Source organism: Bactrocera tryoni, unplaced genomic scaffold, assembly GCF_016617805.1.
Source record: "Bactrocera tryoni isolate S06 unplaced genomic scaffold, CSIRO_BtryS06_freeze2 scaffold_11, whole genome shotgun sequence".
NCBI classification, from domain to species: domain Eukaryota; kingdom Metazoa; phylum Arthropoda; class Insecta; order Diptera; family Tephritidae; genus Bactrocera; species Bactrocera tryoni.
In genome coordinates, this window is record NW_024395824.1 from 3,346,652 (window position 1) to 3,362,255 (window position 15,604).

Below are 15,604 nucleotides of genomic sequence, written 5' to 3' on the forward strand. Positions count from 1 at the left end.
CGATGTTATTGACTTAAATTCAAAGTCAAATTTCGGGAGGTTTGCGCTCATATAAATCGTTCGATTGTCTTGACAAGAAAGACGAAACCGTAAATTTTCCAGTGGAATTTCCAAATTCTTTGGAGAGCCTTGGTGGCATACCGTCATTGCATCATTTGCGTCTCAAAGTTGGATCTGTCATTATTATGTTTCACAATCTTCATGCGCCGAAACTGTGTAATGGAACCCGACTGATAATGACGCAGTTATCGAATACAAGGGACAGCCATTTAATTTCAAACGTTTTCAATTTACAGGGAAAATTGGCCAGATATATGTGGCGTGTTGACGAGTTGGAAACCCATCTACTTTGTATGTTTACGCACCAGAACAGAAATCAAAAAAAAATATGTTTATTAAGCTGCGCTACACTAAAAAAATGTAGAAAAATCGAAAATAAATCATTTTCGACACAATATAATTTCAACCTTTTTTCATTTCAAAGCCTATAATTTCACGCAGGACAACGACTGCGGGATCAGCTTGTATATATGTATTATCTAATCCTGGCGATTTAGATGTCTTAAGATTTGTGAAAACTGAGTGTTCTGTTGAGTATAAAACACTGATACCTCTTAATGAAAAATGATCATGCAGAATGCAACCCCAATTGTTTTCACGGTGGCATCCCCAAGAGCTATGGCGACAATCAAAATCTCCTCCTAATAGATACTTTCCTGTAACTCGGGTGAACAGCTTCAAGTCATTTTCAAAGTTTAGTTTAAGTTCAGGGCTTGATTAGCCTCCAGGAAATAACTGCAGTGGATTGAAACAAAATTCCCTGTGGGGTAAAGTACATTAATGCCAATGCATTTTATAGCTTTGGTATTTAGGAGAGGCAACAGGGAATTGCGAATAGATTTTTTATTAATTATGGCTACCCCTCCCCCTCTATTGTTAGTTCTATCATTGCTGTAACCTCAATATGCATTGTTCTTTATAGAAATTTTGTCATTTAGCCATGTTTCAGTTAGTAGACAAATATCAATGTTTCTATTAATGATGAAATTGAAAAGCTTATCTTTTTTACTTCGAATATCTCTGGCATTCAACATTATTTAAGAAACTTGCAAGCTAGTGAGGTTATAACTTCAAACTGATTAGATTTTGATTTACAACTTCTAGATTTTGTTTGCCTTAAGTCTAGAACGATTCTGCTGTTTTAGAGATCTAAAATTAATATAACTTAATCTGTTCAGGCATTCGTAAAAGTTAGACTTGTGGGGGCCGTTATAATTTGCACTTTTAATAGTTGACTCCTCTTTGCAGTCCGTAGTTTGGTGGTTTCTCGCACATAATGAACAATACGTCTTTACTGCACAGCGACTGGATCCGTGGCCAATAATTTGACAATTATAGCATTGCGTTAGTTGATTACTTTGTCGCTTTTGGTATTCTCATTTTACTCTCACGTAATTTATAACAGCATGTTTTTTTTTGGAGAATATTCAGAGCTGTAGACTTGTTGGTAAAATATACCATATACAAAATTAATATGGAGTTCTTAGACCTCATTCTCTGGTTTTTACCAATTCGTTGTTGGACGGCAGTATAGCTGTTTCGCACACAACTTCTTCTAGTTAGCCAGATCTCCTTGCAAACTCAGAAATACCTCAATAATAAGATTATCTTCTGAGCTAAAAACATTGGTAAATAGGCTGTGAAAGGTTATTTGGCGGTTAGTATTCATAAGCATGCATTTTCGCGAAGCCTTGAGGTATGCAGTTATCACGTCCACTGAGGTAAGATAACTGCCAACGTCTGCCGGAAATCTCCTGCCAGCAAGACTCCACTCCACATATACATATAGTATATAATATATGAATACTCAAAACCCCAGTAGCATAACCATCTAATTGGTCGGTAATTTTCTAACCAACGCAAAATTTGTTTCGTAAATAACTTTCATCGCTTCGTTTAGAATTATGTCATCTTGACTAATGTTTTTCCTTGGTACCGGCGAGCAATGTCTTTTGACAAAACGTTTTTATACTTGTCCTACAATTCCCGCGGGTGGAGAGTTCGACGGTGATTATCATAATCGCAAAAAGTTCTCTCAACGTAGACGCTCACTGGCACAACGTTGCTCGTCCATCGCTTCGTCCCATTGGCCGTCGTCTTCAATTACTACCATCGCCTCACATGCTTCTCGGAAAGTGGCCTTTTCATTCCAATCTACGATTCTGAGCGCTTAAAAAGTGGTGAGCCCTCGAATTCTAGTCGGCAGCAACCGTACACAATAGCATCCAAAGTGTGTTATGTATACGGCATAAATTGTATCCAGGGCATCTGAGGCTTTCACACCAGGCCAAACGTCGACGGGTATGCCCTACATGCAACGTTTCTATTCCTTTCGTGACGTATTCCACCTGTAACACTTTGGAACTTCTACAGAGAGCAGCTTTCGAGCAAACTCGCCTTCCTGGCACGGGTGGGGAAAATGCGGTGAAGGTGCTAATAAGCGATGTTGCAACTCGGTCTCGCTGGTTTGCCTCTCTAAAATACACGCTCTGGATGCCTTCCATGTAACGGTAAACCGAGTATTCTCTATGCCTCTTTGTTACTACTTATGTATATATCGACCGGCCCGAAATACATTGACTTCACCCTTTGCGTCGATCGTAACGTTACTCTCCTCTTTCACGTCGAAAATAGCCTGGTCACTGCCTTTATTTATGTATTTACATATACTACATATTTGAAGGCCTGGACCGAGCTTTTTTGGGGTTATTTAAAAAGGTTTCCTTCTCTTTGAATATTAATTTTTAACTGAAAAATATAGAAAATACATCGAGGCAAAGCAAATCAAAGCGAAGCAAATTGTTAAGCGACTCTCGTCTTTTTACGCTCTGAAAATTTGACATATGTATGTATATTTTACACAAAATTGCGCCCAAAGACTCATCGGATGTTAAAGAATGATACAAAAAATTATTTTTGTTGTTCAGCAGAGCAGATTTAGTAAAGATACAATACTTAAAGTATGTATTAGATAAAATATATGTATATGAAATAATAAAAAATGTTGCTAAATTATTTAAATTTTTATTTACAACTTTTTTTTTGTTATTAATTCAATAATATTTGATTATTTGTATTTATAAAAAATATTATAATTCAATACATAACTTATGTAAAACAAATCAAATTTATTTTTTAATAATTATTTTAAAGAGAATTTTGTGGATTTTTTGGAGTTTTAGGGAGAAAAATCTTTGTGTTGGCAAATCTCTTTAGGTATGTCAAAAGAGCAATGAGAGTAGATAACAAGTAAGGAAGGGCTAAGTTCGGGTGTCACCGAACATTTTATACTCTCGCATGATAAAGTGATAATCGAGATTTCATTATCCGTCATTTACATATTTTTCAAATGCAGTATTTGTGTAAAGGTTTATTCCGCTATCATCATTGGTTCCTAATGTGTATACGAGTATTATACGGAGAAGGCATCAGATGGAATTCAAAATAGGGTTATATTGGAAGAAGGCGTAGTTGTGAACCGATTTCACCCATATTTCGTACATGCCATCAGGGTGTTAAGAAAATATTATGTACCGAATTTCATAGAAATCGCTAGAGTAGTTCCTGAGTTATGGTTTTTGGTCCATAAGTGGGCGACGCCACGCCCATTTTCAATTTTTAAAAAAAGCCTGGGTGCAGCTTTCTTCTGCCATTTCTTCCGTAAAATTTAATGTTTGTGACGTTTTTGGTTAGTCGGTTAACGCACTTTTAGTGATTTTCAATATAACCTTTGTATGGGAGGTGGGCGTGGTTATTATCCGATTTCTTCCATTTTTGATCTGATGTGGAAATGCCTGAAGGACGACTCCATAGAGTTTGGGTAACATAGCTATAGTAGTTTCCGAGATATGTACAAAAAACTTAGTAGGGGGCGGGGCCACGCCCACTTTTCCAAAACAATTGGGTCCAAATATGCCCCTCCCTAATGCGATCCCTTGTGCCAAATTTCACTTTAATATCTTTATTTATGGCTTAGTTATGACACTTTATAGGTTTTCGGCTTTTTGCCATTTTTGTGGGCGTGGCAGTGGGCCGATTTTTCCCATCTTCGAACTTAACCTTCTTATGGAGCCAAGAAATACGTGCACCAAGTTTCATCATGATATCTCAATTTTTACTCAAGTTACAGCTTGCACGGACGGACGGACAGACAGACATCCGGATTTCAACTCTACTCGTCACCCTAATCACTTTGATATATATAATCCTATATCTGGCTCTTTTAGTTTTAGGACTTTCAAACAACCGTTATGTGAACAAAACTATAATACTCTCCTTAGCAATTTTGTTGCGAGAGTATAAGAACGGTTTAAAACAAGAAAGACGGGAGCCATGTACATATGCACCCATATTGCCTACAAGCAGTCAAACTGACTACATTGTGAAAAAAACATACAGTGCATCACTAAAATAAGTATGCAGCGATGGTATCACCATGGTACAAAAGCAATAAAATTCAAAAGTAACAATACGAAAAGAAAATAAAATTTTATTTATCTTTCAAAGTCTTATCTATATATTTACAACAAACAAGTAAGGAAGAGCTAAGTTCGGGTGTCACCGAACATTTTATACTCTCGCATGATAAAGTGATAATCGAGATTTCATTATCCGTCATTTACATATTTTTCAAATGCCGTATTTGTGTAAAGTTTTATTCCGCTATCATCATTGGTTCCTAATGTGTATACGAGTATTATACGGAGAAGGCATCAGATGGAATTCAAAATAGGGTTATATTGGAAGAAGGCGTAGTTGTGAACCGATTTCACCCATATTTCGTACATGTCATCAGGGTGTTAAGAAAATATTATGTACCGAATTTCATTGAAATCGCTAGAGTAGTTCCTGAGATATGGTTTTTGGTCCATAAGTGGGCGAGGCCACGCCCATTTTCAATTTTTTAAAAAGGCCTGGGTGCAGCTTCCTTCTGCAATTTCTTCCGTAAAATTTAGTGTTTCAGACGTTTTTTGTTAGTCAGTTAACGCACATTTAGTGATTTTCAACATAACCTTTGTATGGGAGGTGGGCGTGGTTATTATCCGATTTCTTTCAATTTTGAACTGTATATGGAAATGTCTGAAGAAAACGACAGTGTAAAGTTTGGTTGACATAGCTATAGTAGTTTCCGAGATATGCACAAAAAACTTAGTAGGGGGCGGGGCCACGCCCACTTTTCCAAAACAATTGGGTCCAAATATGCCCCTTCTTAATGCAATACTTTGTGCCAAATTTCACTTTAATATCTTTATTTATGGCTTAGTTATGGCACTTAATAGGTTTTCGGTTTCCGCCATTTTGTGGGCGTGGCAGTAAGCCGATTTTGCCCATCTTCGATCTTAACCTTCTTATGAAGCCAAGGAATACGTGTACCAAGTTTCATCATGATATCTCAATTTTTACTCAAGTTACAGCTTGCACGGTCGGACAGACGGACGGACGGACAGACAGACCTCCGGATTTCGACTCTACTCATCACCCTGATCACTTTGGTATATGTAACCCTATATCTGACTCTTTTAGTTTTAGGACTTACAAACAACCGTTATGTGAACAAAACTATAATACTCTCCTTAGCAACATTGTTGCGAGAGTATAAAAATAATACAAAAGTAATTCTTTTTTTAGCCAAATCGGCTTAATATCAAAAAAGTCTTAAAATCACATCACGAAAATAAGTATGCATTCAATCAAAAACCTATTTCAAGAAAAAAATTTAATATTACGATGAACTGTTAATATTTCGTTGGATAGCCTTTACTCTTTTTGACAGCTTTTAACCGCGATGGCATAGAGTTTACCAGGTTCTGAGTCAGAGAAATTGTAATCTTCCCCCATTCCTCCATAAGCGCTTTCTTTAAGTCATCTTTGCCCTTTATTTCATGTTTCCTTATTTGTCTGTCAAGATGTTCCCACAAATGTTCATAAACATTAATATCTGGCGATTGAGGTGGTGTTTTTAGCTGCTTTGGTGTGTTATACAACAGCCATTCTCTGACAACTAGAGCTGTATGCTTGGGGTCATTGTCCTGTTGGAAGACAAATAATCACTCAAGCCCCAATTTTAATGCACTTTGCTTTAAATTATCCTTCAAAATGTTAAGATAAACCATTTTATTCATTATTCTTTCAATCACAACCAAATTTCCTACACCAGAAGCCGCCATACAACCCCACACCATTATTGAGCCACCACCATGTTTAACAGTACCGGTCATGTTTTGAGGATCGAGCTCTGAATTTGCTTTTCTCCATAGTTTTCCACGTCCGTCGGAACCAAAAATATTAAATTTACTCTCGTCAGAGAAAATAACGGTATTCCAAAAGTTTTCGTCTTTGGTTTCGTGCAGTTTTACAAATTCAAGTCTTTTCTTTCTGTTAGTACTATTTACAAATGGCTTTTTACGGATGTTCCGACCATGGAAACCAGCAGTATACAAAGCACGACGAATGGTTTGGGGTTAGAAGTCTTGCCAGTTTCTTTTTCTATTTCGGCCTGTATTTTAGGGGCACTTATTTTGGGGTTTTTCTCTACCTTCCGTACAATTATTCTGCGTTCCTGCTCCGTGAAGATTTTCGGGCGCCCAGTTCTTGGTTGATTCTTGGTATTACCTTCTCTTTTAAATTTCTCAATAATTTTTTGTACTGTGGCGTTGCTTTTGTTAACGTCTTTTGCAATTTGACGTTGACTTTTTTTATCTTTGTACAATTTTATTATTAAATCCTTCATATCTTGTGAAAGTTCTTCGCCTCGAGGAGCCATGACCAAATTTTTAACTAAAATTCACTTTATAACTTTAAAAAAGGTTCGTGCCTACACAACGAAACAAATTTGTAGGTCTTTCTCGCAAATAAATCACATAAAGACTAACGAAATACATAAATTTGCGAACTGCATACATACTTTTGTTATATGACTTTTACCGTTTCCTATGAAATGACGCCAGACAAGATAACGGGAAAATTTGTAGTCATCGCGTCTTTTATCGGGTGATTTTTTAAGAGCTTGATAACTTTTTAAAAAAAAAAAACGCATAAAATTTGCAAAATCTCATCGGTTCTTTATTTAAAACGTTAGATTGGTTCATGACATTTACTTTTTGAAGATAATTTCATTTAAATGTTGACCGCGGCTGCGTCTTAGGTGGTCCATTCGGAAAGTCCAATTTTTGGGCAACTTTTTCGAGCATTTCGGCCGGAATAGCCCGGAATTTCTTCGGAAATGTTGTCTTCCAAAGCTGGAATAGTTGCTGGCTTATTTCTGTAGACTTTAGACTTGACGTAGCCCCACAAAAATAGTCTAAAGGCGTTAAATCGCATGATCTTGGTGGCCAACTTACGGGTCCATTTCTTGAGATGAATTGTTCTCCGGAAGTTTTCCTCAAAATGGCCATAGAATCGCGAGCTGTGTGGCATGTAGCGCCATCTTGTTGAAACCACATGTCAACCAAGATGCTAACAAACTTTTTGTTGCCAAAAATGGAAGAACTGAACTGAATGAGGTGGAGCTCATTGCGTTTTCGAAATTCGTGGTTTTGTGTATCATGAGTTTGTTCCAGAGGGACAGACGATCAATAAAGAGTTCTATTTGGCCGTATGGAGACGTTTGCGAGAGAACAGACGTTGGCTCGATGTGATTTTTTCTTGTCCCCAACACTGAAACTGCTGAGCCGTGGAAACCGTTTTCAATCAATCGAAGACATAAAACAAAATTCGCTGAAGGGCGTAGCAAAAGGTACTTATGAGAAGTGTTTCGAGGTCTGGAAAAATCGTTGGCAATAGTGTATTACATCTTTTAGGAATTACTCTGAAAGCGTCAAAATAAATATTCATGAATAGTTATATATTTTGAGTTTTATTTACAACCTCCAGGTACTTTTTTGTCACAATATGTTTTCAGAAGTATTTGAAATATATTAACACAAGATGCAAAAATTAAAAATGTTTGTTCAAAAAAGAAGAGGAATTAACAACTGCCAATAATGCCAACAAATCAAATACGATAGGAAATGATTTATCTTGAGCAAGGTAAATATGTAAAATCCACAATTGCCAAAAATTCCAAGAAATCAAATACCATAGAAAACCAATCGAACCAAAATTTAATCTAACTGAAACCATTAAAGATGAGATAACTAATGTAGATATATTCCATTTCAACAAGCAATCGTTTGTTATAGCGCGAAACTTTTAATTTTCTCATTTTCTCTAATTTTAATTGATTTACACTCTTTATTACCGATCTTTAACGGCGGCAAAACGGTGGAAAAAGTCTTTTCGTATTTCAGATCAAACTTCAAATTATTTTTTATATTTAAACTAATAAATAAATAAACAAATATGTACCATTTTGGTCGACCACTTTTTACCATTATTCAGCTAGAGACATTAATCTATCCGTGTAAAACTTTCATCAGTGTAAATCGAAATCTCGAAATTTCCAGAACGGGAACGAGCGAACCATTGTTGTGCTCCATGAACTGATGATACAGCATCGTCTATTTAAATTTCACAAATTTTAATAATGATTTGCGTGGCGTTCTTCCCTTTTTTTTTACCAAAATTTCCAAGTATATCAAATTTCTTCATTCTTCTTCTTAATTGGCGTAGAAACCGCTTAAGCGATTATAGCCGAGTTAACAACAGCGCGCCAGTCGTTTCTTCTTTTCGCTACGTGGCGCCAATTGGATATTCCAAGCGAAGCCAGGTCCTTCTCCACTTGGTCCTTCCAACGGAGTGGAGGTCTTCCTCTTCCTCTGCTTCCCCCGGCGAGTACTGCGTCGAATACTTTCAGAGCTGGAATCTTTTCGTCCATTCGGACAACATGACCTCGCCAGAGTAGCCGCTGTCTCTTAATTCACTGAACTATGTCAATGTCGTCGTATATCTCTTACAGCTCATCGTTCTATCGAATGCGATGTTCGTCGTTGCCAACGCGGAAAGGACCATAAGTCTTTCGCTGAACTTTTCTCTCGAAAACTCGCAACGTCGACTCATCAGTTGTTGCCATCGTCCAAGCTTCTGCACCATATAGAAGGACGGGAATTATGAGTGACTTATGGGTTTTTTGTCATCGAGAGGACTTTATTTCTCAATTACCTATTCAGTACGAAGTAGCACCTATTGGCAAGAGTTATCCTGCGTTCGATTTCCAGGCTGACATTGTTGGTGGTGTTTATACTTGTTCCAAAATAGATGAAATTATAAAGCTATGACTGTGAACAGTGACGTGAAAGCCAAATCGCGGTTGCCACGACTGTTTGTTTGATGACAAGAGATATTTCGTCTTGCCCTCGTTCAGTGCCAGACCCATTTGCTTTGCTTACTTGTCTAGTCTGGAGAAAGCACAACTAACGGCTCGGGTGTTGAGGCTGATAATATCAATATCATCGACGTATACCATCAGCTGTATACTCTTATAAAAGATTGTACCTGCTCGATTAAGTTATGCAGCTGGAATTGTTTTCTCAGTAGCAGATTGAAGAAGTCGCACGATAAGGAGTCGCCTTGTGTGAAACCTTGTTGGATATCGAACGGCTCCTTCCCGATCCTGACGGAGCTTTTGGTGTTGCTCAACGTCAGCTTACGCAGCCGTATAAGTTTTTCGGGGATTCAGACATCGCGGCATAAAGGCAGCTCCTTTTCGTTCTGTCGAAAGCGGCTTTGAAATCGACGACATGGTGTGTGTCGACTCTCCTTTCACGGGTCTTTTCCAAGATTTGGCGCATGGTGAATACCTTGTCGGTTGTTGATTTGCCAGTTCTAAAGCCACACTGATAAGGTCCAATCAGTTTGTTGACGGTGGGCTTTAGTCTTTCACACAATACGCTCAATAGAACCTTATACGCGATGTTGAGGAGGCTTATCCCTCGGTAGTTGACGCAGATTGTGGGGTCTCCCTTTTTGTGGATTGGGCAGAGCACATTTAAATTCCAATCGTTGGGCATGCTTTCGTGCGACCATGTTTTACAAATAAGCTGATGCATGCTCCTTATCAGTTCTTCACCGCCGTGTTTGAATAGCTCAGCCGGCAATCCATCGGCCCCCGCCGCTTTGTTGTTCTTCAGACGGGAATTTGTTATTCGAGCATGGTCGTCATCGATTGGGGAATCGGGTTCGGCTTCTCCTGGCGTTGTACTTTCACTGCCATTCAGCAGGCTGGAGAAGTGTTCCCTCCATAATTTTGCATATGTACACTAGGGTGGGTCGATTCCGGATTTTTTTCGATTCGGGATTTCTAATAGTGCGGAAAAGTTTCCTTAGTACTTCCTGATTCCAATGCAACTTTTTGTTTTGAGATCGGATTGCATCTTCAACTCCAACTCCGACCTTGAAATTCCGGAAATTCGCCTAAAATTGTGAAATTGTCTACCTAGCGCCTGAAATACGCATCTCATGGCAAAATGTATAAAACAAAAGTTATTTGTTACGTCATATTCTACCGAAATGTGAAATTTGGTAAAAAAATGTACACTCAATGCTTCATGCTAAGTTGCCGTTGACACATACAATCAATGGCGAAGCTCACGTTTTGTCAAAAAGTCAATGTGTCAACATTGTATTGTTGGTAGAAAAACCGAGAATGCCGAAAAAATATGCGAGCGAGCGCCGATGCCACTTTTCTCTCTTCTTTCTGTGAAGAAACATCAGAAAGTTGTTCAGTTGTTTGTTGTAGAAAGAGGCTTTCTCGTTCATGAATGAAAATGTTGTTATTGTGTGTTTTTCTACAATTTGGGTGTGCAGCTGCCTCAATAACTGTGTCCCTAAGAACGTGTGTATTTTAATATTTGACAGATGTCGTTTGCAGTGTGTCGCGCCCTATGTGTTCAGCACTTGACTTGTGACGCTGTTGATGCTATTTGAGACGATTGTTGTTTTTGTAGAACAATATTTGTAGTTTATGCGGGCGACATATTTACATATGTACGCAGATATGTACATATGTAGACTTGGGTATGCATTATTTGTGTGGGTATGTCATACGCACATATGCATGTACATACATTAGGGTGCTTTAAAAAAAATTTTTGAATTTTTTTTTCAACTCTTACCCACTCAAATGTTAGTGATTGGCAAACAAAAAATCCTCCCTCAAGCCAGGCGCTGTAGCTTAACTCTAAGAGGTCGCTATTTTTTTTTAGGTTCCCATACATTTAACATAGGAATTTTCGTTTTTTCGTTCAAACTACAATTTCACCAACTTATTTTCGTTTCTCACAAATAACCATCACATATTCAGAAAGTTCACTGTTCCAGCTTTAAAAATTTTTGCGGCAAAGTTTGATTATCTCAATTAGACTATTAGACATAGTTATTTGAAATTTGGAATTTTCTTAATAAAAATAAAAAAAGTTTCTGAGAATAATAATACATTTGTATGTACATATAGAGCAGTGCGCGCACATTATATTACTGATAAACGATAATATCACGATTTGAATTTGAATTGTACTTACTAATTGTAAATGCGTATGAAAACTAAAATGAAATGTAATAATGTTATTTATGTGAAACATCTATAGGCGCGGGTAATCATGATTGTCGCCGTGGCGATACAGGCCGTGGTTACGATCACCACGCTATATTATTATTATTATGGAATATATGCGCGATACGCAGTCTATACCTATTAGTATATACGTAGTCTATATGTAGCAAAATCTATACATACATATATGTATGTATATTTTTACTCGGTGTGCAAAAATCTTTGCAAACACAAACGAACGATCGCCAATTGCCACTGCTTCCCTTGACGCTCTAACAGCTTTACGAACAAACTTGCGTAAATATGTATGTGTATGTATGTGCGTGCATACATATCGACGCAGGTTTTTGCCAGCCACAGAAAAATATTTTAGGTATGACAAATATTTTGATACATTAATGAAAATGTTGCTGCTATGTGTTTTTCTACGAATTTGGGCATCGACTGTTTGGCTGCCATATTGACTTGTGTCGCAGCTGATGCTATTTGAGACAATTGTTGTTTTTCTAGAACAATGTTTGTAATTTTTGCGGGTGACATATCTACATGTGTACGCATATCTGTATGTAAGTTTGTGTATGCATTTTTTGTATGCCAATGTCATGCGAGCATATTTACATACATATTTACATATGAGCAGAGCGCACTTGCTAATGATAAATGATAATATGATTTGAATTCGCGAAAGTGAATATGGTCATGATACAAGTGGATAAAAGTTTTGAATGATAAAATATACGATTTGTGTACATTTATCACTATTGTCATATATTTAATTTTGTAAATATATTACGATAGTTTGTTATTTACTTATATATACATGCATATATAATGAAGTATACACATAAGCATGAATATATCAAATATCAGAAATAATTAAAAAATTGGCCTTATTTTCACATTAACTACGAATATTGCTTTGAAAAAGTTAATTAATTCAAATGTATTTAATTGCACCTTTATTCATAAATATGCACAAAAAGAATTCATATGAATACACATACATATTTGCATATAAGCGTATAAAAATATAAGCAAAAGAGCTAACATACGTCTGTAACAGCAATACAAGTATATACCTAGTTTTGAGCATAATTTTTATTCAATTCTCAGCTCTGTTCAAGCGCAATTGTTAAGATTTCTCCTGCCGAGCTGGCAGTGGTGAAACTCCCTCTTCTCGTCGGAGTTAGCCAAAAATATTTTTACGTTCTCCGCGCCGTGAACCTTCTCTATGATAAACGTTCTCTGCTACATATAGACTACTTTAGACTACTACGTATAGACTGCGTATAGCCCATATATTCCATAATAATAATAATATAGCGGGGTGATCGTAACCACGACCTGTATCGCCACGGCGACAATCATATCGATATGGCATAATTAATATCGTTCCTCCAAGAAGAATTTCAGTTGGAAATAAACAACAATCCGAGAGAATGTACTGCAATATATGAAACAACAATAGATGCTGTATTTATTAGATATTTTGATAATGTGATGTCTAATACCTTTGTAACATACGTACTTCAGATATCATCGACCAATTGTCACAGTAATACTGTCAGAGGCAACTTCGAATGTAACTATTACAGAAGTCACTGATGAAAATAATTGAGTCGACTTGATTGTAAACAAATATTTGGATAAAATTTTGTATATAAATAAAATAAATGTTTATTGAATAAACTATCTGTCATCATTTTCTGGAAAAAATTCATAATATTGTATTCTTTCATTGTGTACCATATTTAGTTCCTCTCATAATCGGTACTTTCTAACCTATTACTTGTATGACATAATTTCGATGTTTCACATCTGCCAGCTGTCAACTGACAGCTCACTCTTTTTTCAAGCTTAAGTCGAAATTTTGAGAGTATTTGGCACATTTCAAAATGGGATTCTTGTAATAATATTAGTAACATCACTTTCCAGGTATTATTTCGACTTCATTATTTTTTAAAGTACTGTGTTATCTCTGACCCAATTATCAGCGATTGTTTTAATGAGACATAAGTATGTACTTGAGTTTTTGGTGTTTTTAGTCTTTTACAGCTTTTCCAAGAAGAGTAATTGGAATTTCTTTTATTGGTTTAGTAGCGAAGACATTTTGAGAAACTTTAATTTTTAACCTCATAAATTTTAGATTACGATCTTTTGAAACTATATTTAAAATACTAGATTTATAAGAAGGGCCGCGAAATTGATGCCACTTTTAATTATCTTACTCACTTACTCCCACTATAGTTCCCGTCTATTTTCCTTATTTTTGGTATACTTGTTCAAGCTGCATGTCATAACTACTGTGGACACAAAAGCCAAATTTTTTAAATTTAAATTTGGCGCGAAAATAAACTCGTCGAAATATTTTTTTTAAGTCTGTATTGACATCTGACATATACGATGAGTGAAGTTATTCAACAGAGAACTTTAACTAAACTTGGTTTGTGGAATCAAATTAATCGAGCAGAAACGATCAGAATTTTGAAAAAGGATTTTGGAAATAATTGTTGACAGTTTTCTTCGATTACTGAGGTGTGGTGAACTCCGATTTTCTTCCGAACGGCCAAACAGTCAACCTCTTACCAGTCAACAGTCTTGGTTTTTGCACCACGATAATGCACTGTCGTATACTGTCTTGATTATTCGTGAATTTTTCGCCAAATTTTCAACCACAATCCGCAACCATCGTGTTCGCCTGACTTAGCTTCGTATGACTTCTGGATATTTAGCAAACTCGAAGCAACCCTCTGGGAAACCGTTTTCAGTCAATTGAAGACATTAAAAGTGAAGAAAATCTTTCTAATTTTTGCTCATAGTAGCACTTCTTATATATTATAAAACTACAAATTTTAGTCTCTTCAAATTGAATTTGATGTCTTGGAGGATTATACACAGAAGTACATATTCTTGCTTGTTGAGTTTCAGTAAGATAAGGTCAGTGTTTAAAAAACTTCCGTCGAATTAGCAGAAGTCGCGATATTGTTGCTATTCGCTACTTTAACTGCGAGCGAGAGCAAAAAGTATGCAAGTGCTTTTGCTTCTGCTTCTGAAAAAATCAGAAGTCGCAGTCGAAGCATAGACAAAAATCAAACAGCTACGAAAATCAGAAATCAGCATAAGTCGCCGTTGTTCGTTTTTCTGCTTTCTGCTTTGCTGTAGCTTTCGATCGTATACATAAGTTGCCGCAGCAGCTATCGACAACTTTTGACAGTCGTCGGCAGTCACAGTCGCGAAAAACGAGGCATTCGACTTATTGTTGCTTTTGATTTTTGTCGCTGTTGCTTTCGATCAGCAGCGTAAGTCGAAAAAAGCAAGAATCGTCCGATTCGTGGAAGTCACCGGCAGTCGCCGTCTTGTTCTTTTTGCTCTTTTGCTTTTACTTGCAATTAGAAGTTCTTTCGGAAGTCGTCAGCAGTCGAAGCCTCAAAAAAAATTAAAAATTGAAGTTAACAAAAAACAGCTGTTAAGATCGTATATTGGATTAATAACGGAAAATAGCATTCCTTTTAATGTTTTAAATTCACAAAACATGCGAAATATCGTCGATCCAATTTGTGAAGGTCTTAAAAGTGCAGATGGAAAAAAAATGACATTAAATGCAGCAAACTGCAAAAATACATTAGAAATAGTGGCAAATAATATAAGGGCTGATATAACAAATAAACTTAAAAACACACTATTATCTTTAAAAATTGACAGTGCAACACGAATGTCAAGAAATATTTTCGGAATTAGTGCTCAATATATAAGTGCGGCTAAAATAAAATCTGTTATCTTGGGAATGATTGAGTTGAAAGGACAAGGGTGATATTTATAGTATTAATTTAAATCAAATCGTCTCCATTACTTCTGACAACGGAGCAAATATGGTTAAAACAACCAATATTTTATCATTTGTGTCCGAGGAATATATTGAAAATGACGACGAAGAGTGCACCAACGATGAATATCTAAACAAAATTGAATGTGTAGAAACCATACCACATGTATTAATAGGCAATATACAAGTTTGTCGTTGTGCTGCACATACAGCGCAACTGGTTGCTATTGATG